This window comes from Leopardus geoffroyi, chromosome B1 (assembly GCF_018350155.1).
Source record: "Leopardus geoffroyi isolate Oge1 chromosome B1, O.geoffroyi_Oge1_pat1.0, whole genome shotgun sequence".
Lineage (NCBI taxonomy): Eukaryota > Metazoa > Chordata > Mammalia > Carnivora > Felidae > Leopardus > Leopardus geoffroyi.
Window position 1 is genome coordinate 67010379 of NC_059327.1, and position 20212 is coordinate 67030590.

The 20212-nt window shown below is 34.1% G+C and overlaps 1 pseudogene; it reads right to left on the minus strand.

Annotated features, from left to right (window-relative positions):
• Positions 1 to 755: 755 nt before the first annotated feature.
• On the minus strand, positions 756 to 18839 carry LOC123596377 (annotated as a pseudogene).
• Between the last annotated feature and the right edge of the window lie 1373 nt (positions 18840 to 20212).

Genomic DNA, 20212 nt, shown 5'->3' on the forward strand with positions numbered 1-20212 from the left:
AAAAATATTCAGATCATACCAGAAAGTTTGTCTGATTCCACTGCATTCTTACTCTGGCTTCTAAGGATGCCAATGTTCAGAATCCTCTCAACTGGCTTTCTTCCAAACTAAAACCTTGTTTTTTTCTTCTTCTTCTCCTCCTCCTCCTTCCTGTCCTCCTCCTCCTCTTCTTCTATGCTTTAATAGTTTATTTTGAAGGACATTCTATTTTATTTATTTATTTATTTATTTATTTATTTATTTATTTATTTTTTGAGAGAGAGAGAAAGAGAAAGAACATGAACAGGGGAGGGGCAGAGAGAGAGGGAGACACAGAATCCAAAACAGGCTCCAGACTCTGAGCTGTCAGCATAGAGGCTGACGTGGGGCTTGAACTCTTGAACCCCGAGATCATGCTGTGAGCAGAAGTCAGACTCTTAATGACTGAGCCACCCAGGTGCCCCTTGAAGGTCATTTTAAAAGCAAAGTTAAAGACAATCTGATCAAAAATTGCACAGAATACACTCATTAAATAAATGTGATGATTAAATAAAAATAAGGGAAATTGTTTTTTTCTGCAATTCTGGAAATAAGTTCTGTTGTTCTGAAGGTTTTTATACTTAAAAACAAACAAACAAACAAACAAACAAACAAACAACAACAACAACGAAAAACAAAACCCAGGGCGGGGATGGGGGAATCGTGGCAATTAAAGCTGCCTGTTAATCACGTAAATCTGCAGTGGAAAACAATTTTTTTCTGTTCTTCCCAATAAATCAGTTTCGATCTTCAAACTGTGCCTTGTTTTTGTTTAAAGGTAAGATGGTAGAAACCCAATGGGATTTGGTGGCTTTTTGTAAACACAGCAAGTCCCTATAATAAAATAGGCACAACTATCTGACCCACATAGGCACGAGGTGGCAAAGAATGGAGATCCACTATCTGTTTTGATGACTTTTCTGCATTCATATTCTCATCGTCTACTATCTCCTTGACATGATTGGTGAGACCACACCCAGACTGAGGGTTTACCATACCTTGCGTCTGTGTCTCCAGCATCTGCTCTGGCTCCGTGGCGGACCCTGCAAATCACAATCCCCGGAAACCAGTCTGTGCACCGAAGCCGCTCATTCTTCAGAGCCCTGCACCACGCCACCAACTCCCAGCACAAACCGGTTTTACTCGTTTTATTATATTACTAAGGCATACCACTCATCAAATGCTGGATCTCCAAGCTCTCCATAATTGCTGGGTTGACAACATACACAATAAATCATACAGCTATTTTTTTTTTTAAAGCCAGCAAGAGTGTGTGTCCAACCCGTTGTGAAAACCACCTTGAGAACCTCAACTTCACAATAACTATTCCATCTCTAATAGTTTTTAAAGATGAACTTTGTCTCTCTTAAACAACAGAGAGGACCGACCGGTTGCCCATTACTTGGCCACTGACTTGGCTTGAACAACCTTCCATCAGGCTTCTCTCCTCTCAGAGTCCTCTCAGTTGTGGCTCCTCCCACCCCAAGTTTAAGTAAACTCTAAGGTGTAGAACAATCACTTATTACAAGAATCATTTGCACAGCATGAATTATTTCTTGTTAAACTTCCTCAGTGATGTTGTGTGCAAACCCCCACTTACTCATTTTTTTCCTCAAAGTCCCAGCTAGCACCCTCCATTCCCTATAAAAGTCTCTCCCCCACAGTTTTTTTTGTTTGTTTGTTTCATTTTGAGACGCCTGCAGATCCTCAGATCAGAGCATCTTCTTTGTTACAATAGTCTTTTTGTATAAAATTTTTCCTCACATAAGTCCAGATTCGATTTTGCTTAACAATATTATGGACATTACGAACATTAACAAATCTCCAGAGACTTCTAATATATTCTGTAAAGTGTTTAATCCCTCCAAAATTTACAATAATAAATTTCTATTCACAAATATCCCTTTAGTTTGATTTTTTTCCATTCAGCTATTTATAATAACAGAATCCAGTTAAAAAATGAACACATCAAATAAAATTATTTATAGCATTCTTATAGTGTGAAAGAACAAAGCTTTACAATCTTTGAGGTACTTCTAGCAAATCTGAAATAATTTCAGGTGTAAGAGACTTTGCAAATCTTCATTTATCTCTTTATTTATTCTTATTTAAAAGCTGATTCTAAAAGGCAACCAACAGAATTTCAGAGTGATTTGATCATATGATTAGATAAAATCATGGATACCTGATCAATATATTTTGCCTATTTAAAGTTACAATATATAATTTTGAAGTAAACATAGAAGACAACACATAATACTGTTGCCAGAAATATCAACTTTTCACCATGTGGAAATTTGTGTGCTTGCAGACATGTGTGTGTGTTTTCTGGGTTGGTTTTATAATTATGGACATTATAAAAACAACACAAATCACAGTACCTGTAAAAATTTCAAGCACCTGAGGAAATAATGGGGAAAGAGATGTTCTTAGCTATAAATATCCCATGAGGAGCACTTGTGAATTAATATGTTTCATTTGTTCTAGAAGGTAGGTCTACTTAAGCATTTCAGTTGAACCCCCAACACTCTTTATATATATATATATATATACATATATATATATATATATTATACATATTATATGTATATATATTAAAGAAATATATATGAAATTTGTATGAAATTTGTATGAAATTACAAATGCTTCTCTCTGTGATATACAAATATAAAATGAGTATCTGTCAAAGATTTTATTAAACTTATTATGCAATGAGGAAACCAGTAGGATGATAAGGCTAGTTCAAAAAAGATATTGAAGACTTGAGATTTATTTATTAATTTTTTAAAGTTTATTTATTCTATTTTGAGATAGAGAGAGTGATAGTGGGGGAGAGGCAGAAAGAGAGGGAGAGAGAGAGAATTGTAAGCAGGCTCCACGCTCGGCTTAGAGCTCGATGGAAGGCTCAAACTGATGAACCATGAGATCATGACCTAAACCAAAATCAAGAGTCAGACACCTAACCAAATGAGCCATCCAGGTGGCCCAGGGCTGAAGATTTAAGCATTCTGTCATGTTAATAATGAAATAAATTTCCTAATTGATACAAAACTCCTCAATATCCAATAAGAAAATAAATATGTAATCTATATGATTATACCTTCTACTGTACAAACATTTATAACTTAACCTGTAATTTTAGAATATTTTGCCTATACTTGTCAAATGCATTATCCTAGAAAATGAATTCTCCACTGACTATTAAGCAATGACATGAAAAGAATATGCAGGCATCATCATGTTTCATTTCCTAGTTTTTGTTAACATTTCTTTTTTTTTTATTTTTTTAAATGTTTATTTATATTTGACACAGAGAGAGATAGAGAGAGAGAGAGAGAGCATGAACAGGGGAGGGGCAAAGAGAGGGAGACACAGAATCCGAAGCAGGCTCCAGGCTCTGAGCTGTCAGCACAAAGCCCAATGTGGGGCTTGAACTTATGAGCCATGAGAACATGACTTGAGCCGAAGTCAGACACTCAACTGACTGAGCCACCCAGACACCCCTGTTAATATTTCTTAATATCACTTGCTTATAAATGAAAGCCTGACATTTCTACTGTTTTTACTGGTTGTTTTCATGTCCACCTACTAATGATTCCACCATTTTAGAGTCACCTCCTTTTAAAGGTATTTTTAAGCATTTCCTATACCCTGAGCTTAAGACAATCATACAAACCCATCTGTTCATGATCTTGGTATCTTGTTATGTCCATCTTCTTTAAATCCAGCTGTTGTAGATGATTTACATCTCCCCATTTTTTTCTGGGATAATTTTTCATCCAATTTTGTTGAAGATGTCTCTCTTCTGATGTTCTGTTATTGTTTTCATTATTGATGGTGGTTTTGTTTTATTTTGTTTGGTATGTTTTTTTTTTTTCCCTTCTGATATCTACTTGTTCTTTTGTTTTGTTCCTGTAAGAGAAATTAGAGAGTCTATTTATGTTACCATCATTATCTTCCCTGGTCTATTGCTTTAATATATTTCACATATTTAGGGTTTTCATACAAGAGATATTTGGAGAGATAATTTCCCCTTCTTTACCCTAAATAAGGGAAAAATATTTTTGAAGTTTCAAAAGGACAATTTAGGTACTATGAGAACTTGTAAGCTAGTAACATATTTTAATCATTTTATCCAAGAAGTATTTATTAAATACCTATTGATAAATACTTTTTAAAAGGTCATCTGATTTCTTATAGATTTTTATGAATTCCATTGGTAAGTATGCTAAGCTGACTGAAATCAAATTAACCAATAGTCCAAAAAATTCATGTTTATTGAAGAAGTCTCACAAAATATAGAGTAACTGAGAATGCCGGTCACAAAGAATAATAGTAGCATTTTCCGTTTTGTTACTCCTATAAAAATCTGTCCCAAAGAAAAATCTTATTTACATAAAGCCTTAAAATCAAAATATGTAAAATTTGGCCTATTATGATGATGAAAATAATTTTCTGCAAGAATCTTGTAAATAACATTGAGATAAGTATATTATATTTCATATTCATATTTATTTATAACATTTTAGTAATGTTACATACCACTGATGAACTGTAGTGTTATATCTTTCTTAGCAATTTGCTATCCTGACGGCTTAAATACCTCACCAACTTAAAAAATAATTTTAAAATAGTGAAATAAAGTATATTCTATGATAATAGAGGCTTCCTAAATAAATAAGATCTGTCTAATGACTAATCAGTACCTTCCACATGTCTATAAAATAAATATTTGTAACACCATTAAACTAATTTTCTTCCCCAAAGAAATTGTTTAAATACTGATATGTTTGATACAGAGCCAACTACCACTTGTCTAAATCAAATTGAATATCAACTAGCCACAAAATTATCTCATTTAATTAACTACATTAATTAAATGAAATTTTACATTTTCTCTTCACTTCCAGAACAATTTCTAACAATCTCCACATGAAAATCTCTAAATGTTATTGTACTTTTTGCTATTTCCATTTGAATGTGCTGCTTCAAGGGACCAAAGTTGGATTTCTATCTATGAAATGAGGGCCATTTATACCTTCACATGCAGTACTTGCTTTCTTGTTATTATAGGCACTCTTAAGATACATTTCTCTGTTTTTATTTTTTGAATTTAAAAATACTGATAGAGCTCCCATTTGTCTTAAGACATCTATAACTCACAAGGAAAATTAAGACTTATTTTCAATAAGTGATATTCCTAGGCTGTAATGAAATTCTGTGTCTTAAGCAACCTCAGCAAACATTTAGCTTGTCCCAATAGCTCATAATGTTTGAAGAGATATCCAAGATATTTGTTATGTGACTGATATATTTGAAGACTAGATTAATCACAAATCTTTAGTGTAAGAAAAGCTTAGTTAAATATATTTTATGTTATGTTCAAGGTAAGTGTCATCTAATAAATAATATGTAACCACAAATACAGCAATAACTTGTACAAAGAGTCTGTAGAAATGGTGAGCCCAGTGCAATATACAAACTAACCAAGATCCATATAGATCCATTGGGCAAATTTGAAAATGCTGCATTCTTGATTTATTATAATCTAATCTTTCTTTCTGCATAGGTCATAAGCGGGGCTGGCTAGCTTGTATCTCTGGATGCAATGATACTGCCAGCAGCATTATCTCTTTTTCCAAGTACTAAAAGTCAAAATTAAAAACTAAAAGTTTTCGATCTAGACCAAAAAGCATGACTTTTGATGATAAAATACTCATATATTTTTGTCCTGTACTTAAAACATTTCCTTAGCAATAAGCATTACTTGAAGTGGTTTTGAAATGATTTATACAGATTATTAACTTCTCTATCAGAGGTTGTTAACAGAAAATATTGGAAAAGTTAGCACACAATAATGAAGTATATTTTCATTTATTTTTTTCTGTTTATAAGAAGTAGTGGTTTTTCACAGTATTTGTGTCATTATTCATATCTGATAAAGGCTAATATTTTTGTAAATTTTATTTGCTTTATTTAATTTCTTGCCAATTCCAAGACTGGAGGGAGTAGTCTAAATTAAGTGATTTCATTCTGCAGTATATACATGTATCTCGTTATTATTCTGTCAAGCATTTAGCTAAGCTACACCATGCTATTGCTGGCTTGGCATACATTTTGTTTGATCAAACTGCCAGCAGTGGCCTCATGTGAGCACATGCCCTAGATAGCACCCCACAAAGTCACAAGTAAATGTAAGTCCCTGATAAGACTTCCCCAAAGGCCCTTGTGATGAACACTCTCCTGTGTCTCCCAGACAGAGCCTTTCCCCTTGTGTGCCCCTTATATAAGACCCTGTGGAGTTTAGATTTTTTTTGGGGGGGTTTGAATTGATTAATCTGGTCTTAGCCTGGGAACCCCAAAGCATCCAACTTAAGGACCCTAATAAAAGGATGTGCCTCAGGTCCTTCTTTCTCTCTGCCTGTATCATGCCTTAACCTCACGTGACCCCTCAAGGTGTGCTGTGTACTTCCTCCAGGACCTGTGAGTAATAAACTTCTTTCAATTCCTTTGTGGCTTCTTCTTAAACCCCATGGTTCACCATGTGACACCCAGGTTCGACTTAACAAAGGGCAATTTATTAAAGCCACAACAATGTTGTACACCTTAAACTTAATACTATATGTCAATTATATATTGATAAAGATGGGAAAAAATAAATTAAATAAATAAATGTGTTTTAATTCCATTCTTTCAAAAATATATAGCATTATTTCTATATGTTAATAAGTAAAAGTAATAGTAAAGATAAGTAATATTCATTGAAGCCTAATAATATATCAGAACTTGTACTTTATGCTTACAATTTTAGAATTAAACTTGTACACAATGCAAAGTAGAATTATACACTCCTCCACAGTTTACAAATGAAAAAGCTGAGTTTTCTAAATGTTACATAACTCATAAAAGTAGTTAGGAATGCTTTGTTGTGGTAAACTTTCACTTTTATTCTAATTTGAAAATGTTATATCTGGCAACCTAACCTCATTTTTAAACCTCCTAAATGAGACTATACAGGAGATAGAATTGTAGACTAAAGAATATTTTTCCTTGGAAATTTAAAATCTTTATTCGTTTTTCCAGTATTTGTTGATAATCAGAAGCCACGTATAATTACATTTGTTTTCTGAATTTAGCTAGATAAGTTATATAATAAATATATTTCCTCAACATTTTAGTTATTATTGATTTTTCTAGCATATTATTGTTGATGAAAAGTTATCTTTCAGTCCAATGTTCTTTTTTCATATTAATCCACATTGGTTTTTTTGAATATCTTTTAGAGCATTTATTTTTTCCTTTATGTTTTGCAGTTTTAGCAGAATGTTTCTGTATATTCAGCACTATATTCATGTTTTCCTAATATAAAAACTTATGTATTTTATGGCGCCTGGGTGGCTCAGTCAGTTAAGCATCTGGCTTCAGCTCAGATCATGATGTCATGATTCAGGAGTTTGAGCCCTGCTTTGAACTCTGCTTATAGCTCAGAGACTAGAGCCTGCTTCATAGTCTGTCTCCCTCTCTCTGCCCTTCTTTCACTTGTGCTCTCTCTCAAAAATAAATAAACATTAAAAAAACATTTTTAAAAACTTATGTGTTATTTCCAGTTATAAAAAAGTATTAACTATTTTGTCTTTGGATAGAGCCTCATATATACTATCAGTATTCTATTTTTTTTTTTTTTTTTTTTAATTTTTTTTTTTCAATGTTTATTTATTTTTGGGACAGAGAGAGACAGAGCATGAATGGGGGAGGGGCAGAGAGAGAGGGAGACACAGAATCGGAAACAGGCTCCAGGCTCCGAGCCATCAGCCCAGAGCCTGACGCGGGGCTCGAACTCACGGACCACGAGATCGTGACCTGGTTGAAGTCGGACGCTTAACCGACTGCGCCACCCAGGCGCCCCACTATCAGTATTCTAGAATATTCCACATAGACTTTGTTGGAACTCCTTATTTTATTCCACATGCACTTAATTTCTTGCTGTTCAATTTAATCTCTGGATGTTTTGTTATTGTATCATGGTTATTCCCTTCTATAAATCTTGTGATAGTTGTTTTACCTTAATTTCTATTACAGAATATTAAGTTTAAAAGAAAACACAGGACATACATATAATGGACTTAGAAATAACAAAATGAACACCTAGGACCCACAGTTCCAAGAAAGAGATGCAGTATGTTCTTTAATTCTTAGATAACAATGTTCTGTGTATGTATATTAGATCAAGTTTATTAATTTCTATTCAAAATGCCTTTATCCCTTCTGATAGTTTCTGTTTGTCTATCAGTTACAGCTGTATATAATTTCTGGTGATTTTACTAAATTCATACCAAGTTAAACTTGTTACATATTCTTGGTGAATTGAAACTTTTTTCTTTTGAAATGACGTACTGGTTAAGTTTTGCTTTAATTTCTATTTTATCTTATCATTATGTAGTTACCTCAGCGTTTCTACATGTGTATATATATATTGGAAAGAGCGCTTTCTAATTGTGATTGTTTCTTTTTTTTTTCTTTTTTGTGTAATCTGTCTGTAGTCATTTCCTCTGCTTTCTTTCTTTCTTTTTAATTTTTTTAACGTTTTTATTTATTTTTGAGACAGAGAGAGACAGAGCATGAACAGGGGAGGGTCAGAGAGAGAGGGAGACACAGAATCGGAAGCAGGCTCCAGGCTCTGAGCCATCAGCCCAGAGCCCGACGCGGGGCTCGAACTCACGGACCGCGAGATCGTGACCTGAGCTGAAGTCGGACGCTCAACCGACTGAGCCACCCAGGCGCCCCTGCTTTCTTAATTCCACAATTACTATACCACATTCCTTTCTGTCAACTTAGAAGCTATATTTCTTTTATTGTTTTTTCTAGCAGTAGCTAGGAAATAGAGCATACATTCTTTACTTACCAAAATCTCCTGACACCCTCATTCCTCTCACAGATAATAAAAGGAGTTTAATAATGTTAATTCCATTCATCTTCATCCCAAATGTTTTTCTATTCTTGTCATGTGTGAGGGTTACTTTTAGATGTCAGCTTGACAGAGCTAAGGAATGTCCACGTAGTTGGTAAAATGTTATTTCTGGGTGTGTTTGTGAGGGTGTTTCTGGGAGAGATCAGCATTTGTATCAGTAGATTGAGCAAAGAAGATCACCCTCACCAATGTGGCACACATAACTGAGAACCCAAATAGGAAAAGGCCAAGAAAGGGAGAAATTCTCCCTCTCTCTCTCTCTCTCTCTCTCTCGGATGTCCATTTTCTCCTGCCCTATAACATTGGAGCTCCTGGATCTCAGGCCTTCAGACTTAAACTGAATTACACTGGAGGCTTTTCTGGTTCTCCAGTTTGCAGGCAGCAGATTTGGCACTTCTTGGCCTCTATAGCTATGTGAGCCAATTTCTATAATAAATCTCCTCTCTCTCGTTATATATCTTATTGGTTCTGTTTTTCTGGAAAACACTAACCAATACAGTATGCAATTTTATTTATTATCCATAAAATGTTTGACCCCAAAGGATATTATTACCGCTTGGTAGAATCAATATTCACATTTGCATTTTTATATTTACTGTTCTTCATTTATTTTTACATCACTAATACTTCATCTGAAAATAGTTCTTTCTGCCTGAACTTGGTGAACACTTTCAGAATGGCCTTTAGCTTAGGTCTGCTGGTAGTGCATTCTTTCTTTTAGGTTGCTAGAAAATATCTTTGACTGGTCTGAATTCCAGAAGTGTATATTTTTTTCCTTGTCAATTATCAAATGTTTATGTATTTAGTGTTTTAAACATAGTCCACTATCCTGTGGCTTTAATTACTCCTGATGAAAAGTCAGCTATTTGTTTAAATTTTGCCATTAAAACATAGCGTCTCTTTTTTGCCATCTAGCTCATTTATGATTTATTTCCTTTTTTCTTTAGATTTCTATGATTTCATTATGATGTAATTGGTTGTGATTTTCTTTATGACTTATTTGGGGCTATTGAGCATTTTTAAACTATGAATTGATGACTTTTAACTGTTTTGGAAAATTATTACCTATTAACTACTCAAATTGTTTTAAATTTCTTTTACTCCATAACCTCTTACTTTTCTTACTAGGTCTCCAATTAAGTATTTGTTAAACTCTACCTCCTATATCTCTTTTCTACTAGTCTGAACTTTTCCTTTTTTAAAGTTTATTTATTTATTTTTAGAAAGAGAGTGTACACATGAATGCATGAGCAAAAAGGGGGGAGGGTTAGGGAGAAGGAAAGAGAGAATCCCAAGCAGGCTCCATGCTGTCGATACAGAGCCTGATGTGGGGTTCTATCTCATGAAGTGTGAGATCATTACTGGAGTTGAAATCAAGAGGTGGACACTTAACTGACTGAGCCACACAGGCGCCCTCCCATCTTTTTAAACTTTGCATTCCACTTCTGTATCACTTATTTTGACTTATTTTCCTGGCAATTAATTCCCCCTCCAGATGTGTTTAAACTGTTAAATGCATTCACTGAATTATTAATTATAATTTCTGTGTTTATCAGGTTTTATCATTTTTCTTGGCTTTTGTTTTTGTCTGACACTGATATGTCACTATGTTTTTTTAATTTTCAATTATCTTATGAATATTTCAAGATTAACTATAATCTCCTTGTAATATTAAGCATAGATTTATAAGTCTATCTTTCATTATTTGGGTGCCTAGAATTGATTATGTGCTAAACATTTTATTTGAAACAACTTGTTTTTAGAAATTATTCAAAAACTAGCATGAAGTTTTATTCCTTCAGAAATGATTCTTTCATATATATATATATATATATATATATATATATATATATATATTATAGAAAACTAAATTCATTGGTATTATTGGTATTGGTATTATTACCTTATCCAATTCCAAAGCATAAGTTTCTCCAGACAACCCATGTTTCTTAAAGCCTAAAGGCAGGTCATTTGAATGTTGGTTTTCAAACTCTTAATATTTTATTCTAATGTGTCTGCCTGTGATCCTCCAGTCTTTACATGATATGGTCTTTAACCATAGTAGATCTGTTTTATCCCCTAGCCTGAAGGGTTTTTAAACCTGCAGCTTCTTGGATGTCTCTACTTATTTGAGAATAATTCCCAAATAAGTAAAAGAATTTCCCAATTCTGAAAGGTTTTGGCTGTGCCAAAATCTTCTGGTTTCCACCATTTTCATTTTGGGACTATTATTATTACTCTTAATTTTCTTAGTTTTCTTTAGCTGTTAGAATAATCCCCAATACCTGTGTGAGAAGTACTGGAAATTGATATTCTTTTCTGGTGGCCCTTCTTGTCGTTAACAATATTGAAACTGTTTTTATGTCTCTTTACTTATTCCTAATATTATTCATGTGTGCTTCTTTTTTCTGATCAGGCCAGACTTTTTATTATAGTTTCTTTGGTTTTATTCTGATCTTTTTATAATTTCTTAGAACACATTCACAACCTTTTCATTTTTTACTTTCTTCTATTGTAACTGAAATAGGGCTGCAGATTTCTCTCAAATTATCCCTTTTGCTGCAACTCACTTTTTAACATTTTTACTAATTTCTTCATCATCATTCAGTTTCTAGCATTTTGAAAAATGTACCATGGTTTTTGAGCTATGATTTATTAATTTTTGACCTATGACTTATTACTAATGCTTTTTGGTATTTTATTACATTAATACTAGTAATTTATTCTTATTTGTTATGAGTAATAATAGCCAATATTTATTTAGTACCTATATGGCTCAAAGTATATTATGTTTACTTTTCACACTTAATCTTGGAAATAACCAGGTGGGAATAGATGAGATTGTTATATCTTCCTTTTCAAACAACTTTGTTAAAGTTTAATTGACATGCAATATAGTACACATGTTTAAAGTGTAAAAGGTGATAAGATTTGGTATGATATATGCCCATGAAATAATTTCTGCACTGAAGATAATGGACATATCCATAGCCATCAAAAGTGTTTTCCTTCTCTTGTGTAATCTATCCCTCTCAGCTCTCCAAATTTCCTACTCCTTCCCCACACCACCATTGATCTACTGTCACTAAAGATTTTAAGTTTACATTTTTTTTTAATTTTATATAAACGGAATTAGGTGAAAGTACTCTTTGTTTTACTTTTTTACTTGATGTAATAATTTTGATATCCATATATGTTGTTGTTCATATCAATAGTTTCTTTTCTATTGCTGTAGAGCATTGCATTGTATGGATATCCTAAAGATATTTTATTCTTTCACTTGTTGCTATATGTTTTTATAATTTCTAGTTTTGTCTATTTCAAATAAAACTTCAACAAACATTAGCATTGAACTCTTTTCCATTAGCCCATAGATTAGTTTAGACAAATAATATCCAGAGGGCCTCACTATGCACTACTCCTTGAGATATTTGGAGAATTTAATCACATTAATCACACCGGATTAGGGGAACCACTTTATAGCAAAGAAAGTGTAAGATTTATTTCAGGACTTTAGAATCTACTTTATATCCCATACTGCACCACCCTGAAATGACTAGCTGATAGAGTATTTGAACAATCTGCTGGAGATGTAGTTGATGTGTCCCACCGCCTTCTCCTTGAGACAATAGTATACAAGGTTGAGGTACTGTCTTCCAAGCTTTAGTATACAAATTGAACTAAAGACCTCTCTATGTCATTGTATGTCCAACAGGAAGAATGTATGTCTGACATAAGTTTGATAATTAAATATGGAAGCTGGATTTACCTCCACTTATCATCATTCTCAATAACACATGGAAGTGTTTTGGCTTTCTTCTCTCACATACTAATGTTCTGCCAAGTTACAGCTCGTATTCCCCAAAGGGAACATTCTTTCACCAGGGATCACGAAAACTAAGCTAAAAACGATGGCTGCCACTCAAGCACTTTAGGTTACTGTGTCCAAGGACCAGTAGGCAAAGGCAGGAGTCAGCAGTTTGGCAAGTGTAATTAACTCTGATTATTTCCGAAGGGGATAGGGCTGCTGTTACACAATAAGGGCAGAGATGAGATGTATAGCTATCATCCAGATAATCCATTTTGGTGCCTATTGGTACACACTTGCCCGGTCATGACTGTAAATGAACACCTTCATTAACCTCAGCTGAGAAGGACGTGGTGACCAGGGTCTCTACACTTAGGGAATGGGGGTCTAGGTCATAACACCAGAGGAATCACTGATATGGGCAAAGCAGAATCTAACTTGAATACAGTAGAGGACAGAGATGATGAGTAGCCCACTGGATGGACTTTGGATGGACTTTGATCGGTACAGAGATATATTACCTAATTTACTTTTTACTTTTTTTTTTTTTTTTTTTTTTTTTACGTTTTATGTATTTTTGAGACAGAGAGAGAAAGTGAACGCGGGTGGGGGGCGGGCAGAGACAGAAGGAGATACAGAATCTGAAGCAGGCTCCAGGCTCTGAGCTGTCAGCACAGAGCCCGATGCAGGGCTTGAACCCACGAACCGTGAGATCATGACCTGAGCCAAAGTTGGATGCTTAACCGACTGAGCCACCCAGGCGCCCCAACTAAATCTGCTTTTGACACAGGACTTATCGCACAGCTGTCAGCAGACAGACTGTAGCTGTCAGTTTCTTTTTAATTACCTCAGTTTATCTTAATGCAGGCCATATACAATGACGGATTGTGGTGCAGATTAAAAGGCTGGGCATCTGTGATGAGCCATATATACTCCTAAATTTTCTGTAAGATTGGCTGAATTTTCATTTAGGCCTATTTTGCAGGCACACTTCTAACTTCCAAATCTACTTCTTCCATTTTCCTTTCCACAGGTGTTGATGCCCGATGAATAAATACCATGCATGCCACACTCCATCTAGGCATCTACTTGTGGAGAGCTCAACCTACAAAAGTATTCATAATGAAATCAGCTTCTGCAGCTTTTTTGTCGGCAGTCTCCCACATAATAGTACTAATATTATATATAATGCAAACAGACACGCAGACAAATCTCAGCTCCCCCTAATGCATACCTACATTAACATAACTTATTAATTCATTATTCAAGTTTATTAGGGTTTTTACTGAACACAAGCCTAAATTAATTTGTGTAACTCCCCCATCCTTAATCTACCCTTCCCCCCATTAAAGTGACATTCCTCATAAAAAAAAAGTGAGAAGGATTTACATTTTTCTCTCAGAATCCAAACATGAAGTGGTTCCTCAGGGGGTGAAAGTACATTAAAAAAGTGTGGGGGCTTGGGGCCTCTGGGTGGCTCAGTCACTTAAGCCTCCGACTTCAGCTTAGGTCACCATCTTGTGGTCCATGGGTTCAAGCCCCGCATCAGGCTCTGTGCTGACAGCTCGAGCCTGGGGCCTGCTTAGGATTCTGTGTCTCCCTCTCTCTGCTCCTCCCCTGCTTGTACTCTGTCTCTCTCTCTCTCTCAAAAATAAATAAACATTAAAAAAATTTTTTTAAAGGTGTGGGGGCTTATTATTCATTAGCCCCTGAAACAATCATTGTATGCAGAAAGGAAAAAGTAGCGTTTGTCCTTATCACTAAAAATATAATGAGAACATAATATAACTCTAATGCACCTAAAATGTTAAAGAAAATGTTCTTTTCTGAAAATTATACTATCATATGCAACTTTAAGATTTTCTTATTCTTCACCAGATTACTTTCAAAAAACAACATATAAGTCAGTATTTGGTCATTTTAGCAAATGGTATAATGATTATACGTCCAGGTTTTACACTTTGGTAACAGTGAGATCAACTGAAAAACATAGTGTCACAAAATAACCTATAAGCACTGGTGGCCAAATACCTTCCCCCAAATCCTATCTAGGTTTAATTATGAAAACTCATCCTAAAATGATTATTTAAGGACGAAGTGGTGGGGTAATAATAAGAGATATTTATGTATGTTCACGTGATCTCAACACATTTAGGTGAATTCTTGGCAGTATTTATATATAAAGGAACAGGTAATATTCGCAGATTCTGTTCATTCTCAGTCTTTCACAGTGTAACGAAATATAGGTACTATTTTGGAAATGATGCATTTTTTTGTGAAGTCAATAAAGAATGTGCCTAAGGGTAAAGGAACAGTTTGTATATCAAAACACCCTGGAGAGTTGTCTAGGCAATGAAGATATAAGCTTTAAAATTTATATTTTAAGTCAAGAAATAAAAATGGTATTACTTTGTACTTGTCTAGCACAGCTAGTGCTGGTGCAGAATAAAAGGTTGTAACTTTATTCTCCTGCAGTCGTGCACCACGCCGCCACATCTCCCGTAGAGTCTGCCATTTTTAAGAAATCAACCGCAGTTCGGTCACTCTATTGGTAACAAGAATGCCCATTTAGCATAAACAATAGCAACGTTTCCTCCCAAGGAAAGCAAAATTTTGTCACTTTTCCTGATCCATGCATCCGTATTACTTTTAAGAGATGAAACAAATTGTCCATCTTGAATGCTATATCTGTTATAGATTGTGTTAGTTATAGTATCAGCTATTATTTCAAAAATGCACTTAAGAATTTTAATTTGAACTTGAAAATATTAGTTGTTCATATTTTTATTCAGAAGAGTATCTCTCTTGCTGTTATGGGTCACAGGCCAATTTGATAATACAAATAAAGTTACAGAACCTGTAGCAAAAACATAAGTGAATTTATTAATAAATGTAACTTTTTTGACAGGAATATCATTGATATTCTAATAAGGGAAAAACATCAAAATATTCTTGAATCTTGTTCATGAAACTGTAATGGTTATAAGAGTGTTAACTGAAGGATACTTGAAATAGATTATAAAAGATAATCAATTCTCCGTGTGTTAAGCATTTATACGACATTCAATTAATTAAGTTATTATAATTATGGAGCAATCCTAACTGGTATTCAGTATAAGCGTAATGATAAACAGTACTAATAACTATAGCTATTGAGCCCTTATTTTCCCTCTTTAAATGTTTTTCACTCTCATGTTTATGTCGTTACACTAACCTGGCAGAAATTGACTATTAATATTATATATAATTTAGTATTACATTAATACTTTCATTCTGATGTGATGTAAGAGAAGCTTAGCAATATTAACTTTTGTGTAAAGTCAAGAATTCCATAAAGTAGTAATACTCTATGTTTTACATGGTATCAAACCTCTTGGCCTCAATAACCTGTGAGAAATTTGAATGATCAAAATCTAACATTTTCATGAGAAAAAATTGGCCTGTGATACACTCTAGTATGCCCATATTCATTTTTTACTTTTTTTATACTCTATTTTCTTTTTAATTATACTGACTTTTGAACAATGAATAACGTATTTTCCATAAACTATAGATTATTCTCATTATCCCAAATATTGTTTTTTAAAATTATTTTATTATAAAGACATTTTACAAATATTGGACTTAGATAGATGTATGAGGTAAAGAGGTAAGCTGAACACTCATATATATATACAACATACTGCTTGAGAATCAAAGCCTTTGACATTTCTGTCACTACACTGTCCTCATACAGGGAGGCAAACATTATTCTGAGTTACATGACTATCATACTCATAATTTTCAGATTACTTTTATTGAACGGGAAATGATATATTTGTACTTTTCTCTGCTTTTGAAATTTACCTATTGTGATGTGTCTGGCTGCCTCAGTTGGTAGAACAAGAGGCTACTGATCTTAGGGTAGTGAATAGAAGCCCCATGTTGCAGGTAGAGTTTGCTTTTAAAAAATCACGTATTGAAACCACACTCAAGGTATACTGTGTTTTGTGGGTTTTTTTGCTCAGCATTTTAATTACGAAAGGTATATGTATCGGTGTGATAGTATAGATATCCATTTTTGCACTCATATGTATTTCCATGAGTGAATATAACAATTCAACTATCCAGTCTTCTTTGATGGATTTTCAGATTGTTCCCAAGTGTTACAATGTTTCTACAAACACTGAATTATATGTCTTTTGATGTACATTCATGAGAAATTTTACTGTGGAGTATACTCATTACTAGAACTTCTGGGTCATTGAGAAATGACATTTTCAAGTTACATAAATACCATATTTTTCCACTATATTTTTGTCAGTGAACACTTCCATGAGAAGCATATTTAATACTCCAAATCTTTACCAAAGTGGGCATTACCAGACTTCTACATTTTCTTTTTTTAACAGAAATTATGGTATTCTTTAAAGTTTATTTATTTATTTTGAGAGAGAGAGACAGAGAGAGAGAGAGAGAGAGAGAGAGAAAGCACATGAGCGTGCATGCCTACATGAGCAGGGGAGGGGCAGAAAGAGAGAATTCCAAGCAGAATCCCAATGTCAGTGGGAGCCTGACGTGGGGCTCCAACTCACAAGCGTGAGATCACGATGCGAGCCAAAACCAAGAGCCAGAAGCTCAACTGACTGAACCACCCAGGCACCTCAACATCTGTAGTTTTTAATGTAATGTTTATAAACTGATGAGCATTTGTGATAATGATTTTAGTTCCCTAATTATTGTTAAAGTATCCATTCAGATTTGCTTTTAGTGAAATGACCATTTAAGATTTTTAAACTATTTTTTAAGATTTAAAAGAATGTACAATATGTAAATCATTAAATCCTTATATGCATTAAATATACTCTCCAAATTATTTTTCCATTTTCTTTATTGTGTCCATTTTGAACAGAAATTTTAATGTAATTTAATGAGGTTAATTATTTGACTATTTTTGAGTTAAGAAAACTTTTTTACAATATATCCATATTTCATACTAAAAATTTTTAAGGCTTAAATTTAAACTTAACCCTTAATCCATTTTGTATCTATGTTGTAAGGGTTAAAATTTTCATTTTTCTCTTATGAATTGTGTATTAATTTGCTTGGATTGCTATTACAAACTAACATAAATTGCGTGGCTTATAAACTACAGGAACTTAGTTCTCACAGTTCTGGAGGCTGAAAGTCTGAGATCAAATTGCCAACATAGCCAGATTCTGAGGAGGGCCCTCTTCCTGGTTGGATACTGCCATCCATTTTCTGTGTCCTCACACAGCGGAATAGGCAAGGAAGCTCTCAGTGGTCTCTGTTACAAGGGAGCTAATTCATAAGGTCTCCAGACTCATGATCTAATCATTTCCCAAAGGTCCTACCTCCAAATATTATCACACTGGGTATTAAGGGTTCAGCATATCATTTTGGTGAGGGACACATTCGATCTATAGCAGATTGTGTGTGTGTGTGTGTGTGTGTGTGTGTGTGTGTGTGTGTGTGTGTAATTTTGAAACTGTCCATTATTCCACTCCTTCTCTGAACATTATTGACTTTTCTTATATTCCAAAACTGATCTTAACTTTGTTGAACAGGTTTGACAAATAGGGTAAAAAACTAGCGTGGCATAAGTAGAGATTTGAAAACTGCCTGCTCTTTAAGGTTTCTATTTATGCTGCTGTCACTATGTAAGCAAGCCCAGTCTAGCCTCCAGGAAATTCGTAGCATGTGGAACAAAACAAACCTGTCTTAGTAGAGACATTTTAGATCAGCTATTCTAGCTAGATATCCTAGGCCATCCATCCCAGCCAAGCTGTTAAATGACCACAAAGATCAGCAAAACCAGCCAAGAACATAACCACATTAGGTAATACATAAAATTGGGAGCTGAATAAATGTATTGTTTAACCCCTTTACATCTTAGAGAATTTTTATATGCAGGAAATACATAGCTAATACACAATAATTAATATTCTCACCATTGAATTCTAAATGATTTAACCTTTCTCTATAATCTGCAGTCTCATATAAGCCATAGAGATCAAGTTCTATATCCACATGAGGTTCTCCCATAATCTCTTCTTTATTTTATACAAATGGTCCTTTTTAGCTTTTTTAAATTATTTTTTAAAGTTTATTTATTTTTGAGAGAGGGAGAGAGACTGCAAGCAAGGCCAGAGAGAGAGGGAAACTGAGGATCCGATGTGGGCTCCATGCTGACAGCACAGAGCCTGACATGGGGCTTGACATGGAGCTTGAACTCATGAACCCTGAGGTCATGACCTGAACCAAATTCAAACACTTAACTGACTGAGCCAGCCAGGAGTCCACAAGTGGTCTTTGTAAAACCTATCTGTAAACTATTCTATCTTAATTACCACATCTTTATAATAAGTCTTGTATATAGCACTTAAACTCCCCAAGTTTGTTTCTCTTCCTTGTGATCCATAGACATTTTTAGCATTTTCCCTATTTATAGAAAAATTTAAAAGTATTTCAGGTTTCCATTTGATTTTGATTTAATTAATTTAACTAGTGATCAACCTAAAAGGAATTGGTATCTTTCCAAAATTGAACAGTATGAGTCCATTAATTTGTTGCTTCTTCAAACCTTTTCTTTTTCAAAAAAATTGACAATGATTTTCATAATTTTGCACACATCTGGGTGTGTTTGTGTGTGTGTGGGTGTATAAATATAGACTTACTGCTTTGCTTTTCATATCTATGGTGACCATTAAAATATCTTTTCAGACCTATGGATGCAGAGAACCCAGCTGACTGAAACCCCTCTCTGAAATCTACCATTTCGTTTGTAGGGAACTCACACTTCCCATGATCTGCTCATAATTGGTAATACATCCAGTATATTAAGGTGGGCCCATTTCTGGGATACATAGGACTCATATGATGTATGACTTCGATTGGAAGACACCTTAGCAGCTCTCTTAAAATCTCATTGGAATCACTATGCTCTCTAAGAAACTTCCACTCAACTTTCCATCCTTATTTTCCTCTCTTGTTTCATTCACTCTGAGTCAAATTTGTATTGTGCTTTGCCAGCTTCTCTAGGATCCCCTCCCATATTTTTTCATGTATAATCTGTCTTGATGTTTGTTTCTCAGAAGACCCCAGACAACACACATTCTTAATAAAAGTAGAATGGAAATTGTTAGTTTTAATGAATTTCAGGTCATCATTATTTAATGATTAATGTTTTATTAATATATATCTTATTTAAATAGGCTTTGCTAGAAACATGTTTTCCTTCCTTTCTACAAAAGGTTGATTGTTTTGGCATATATATATATATATATATATATATATATATATATATATATAAAGTACATTAAAGTTATGCATTGTTATCCACTGCTTTAGCACCGTTTATTTTTTTTATTTATTTTGGGAGACAGAGAGACCAGGAGAGGGGTAGAGGGAGAGAGATA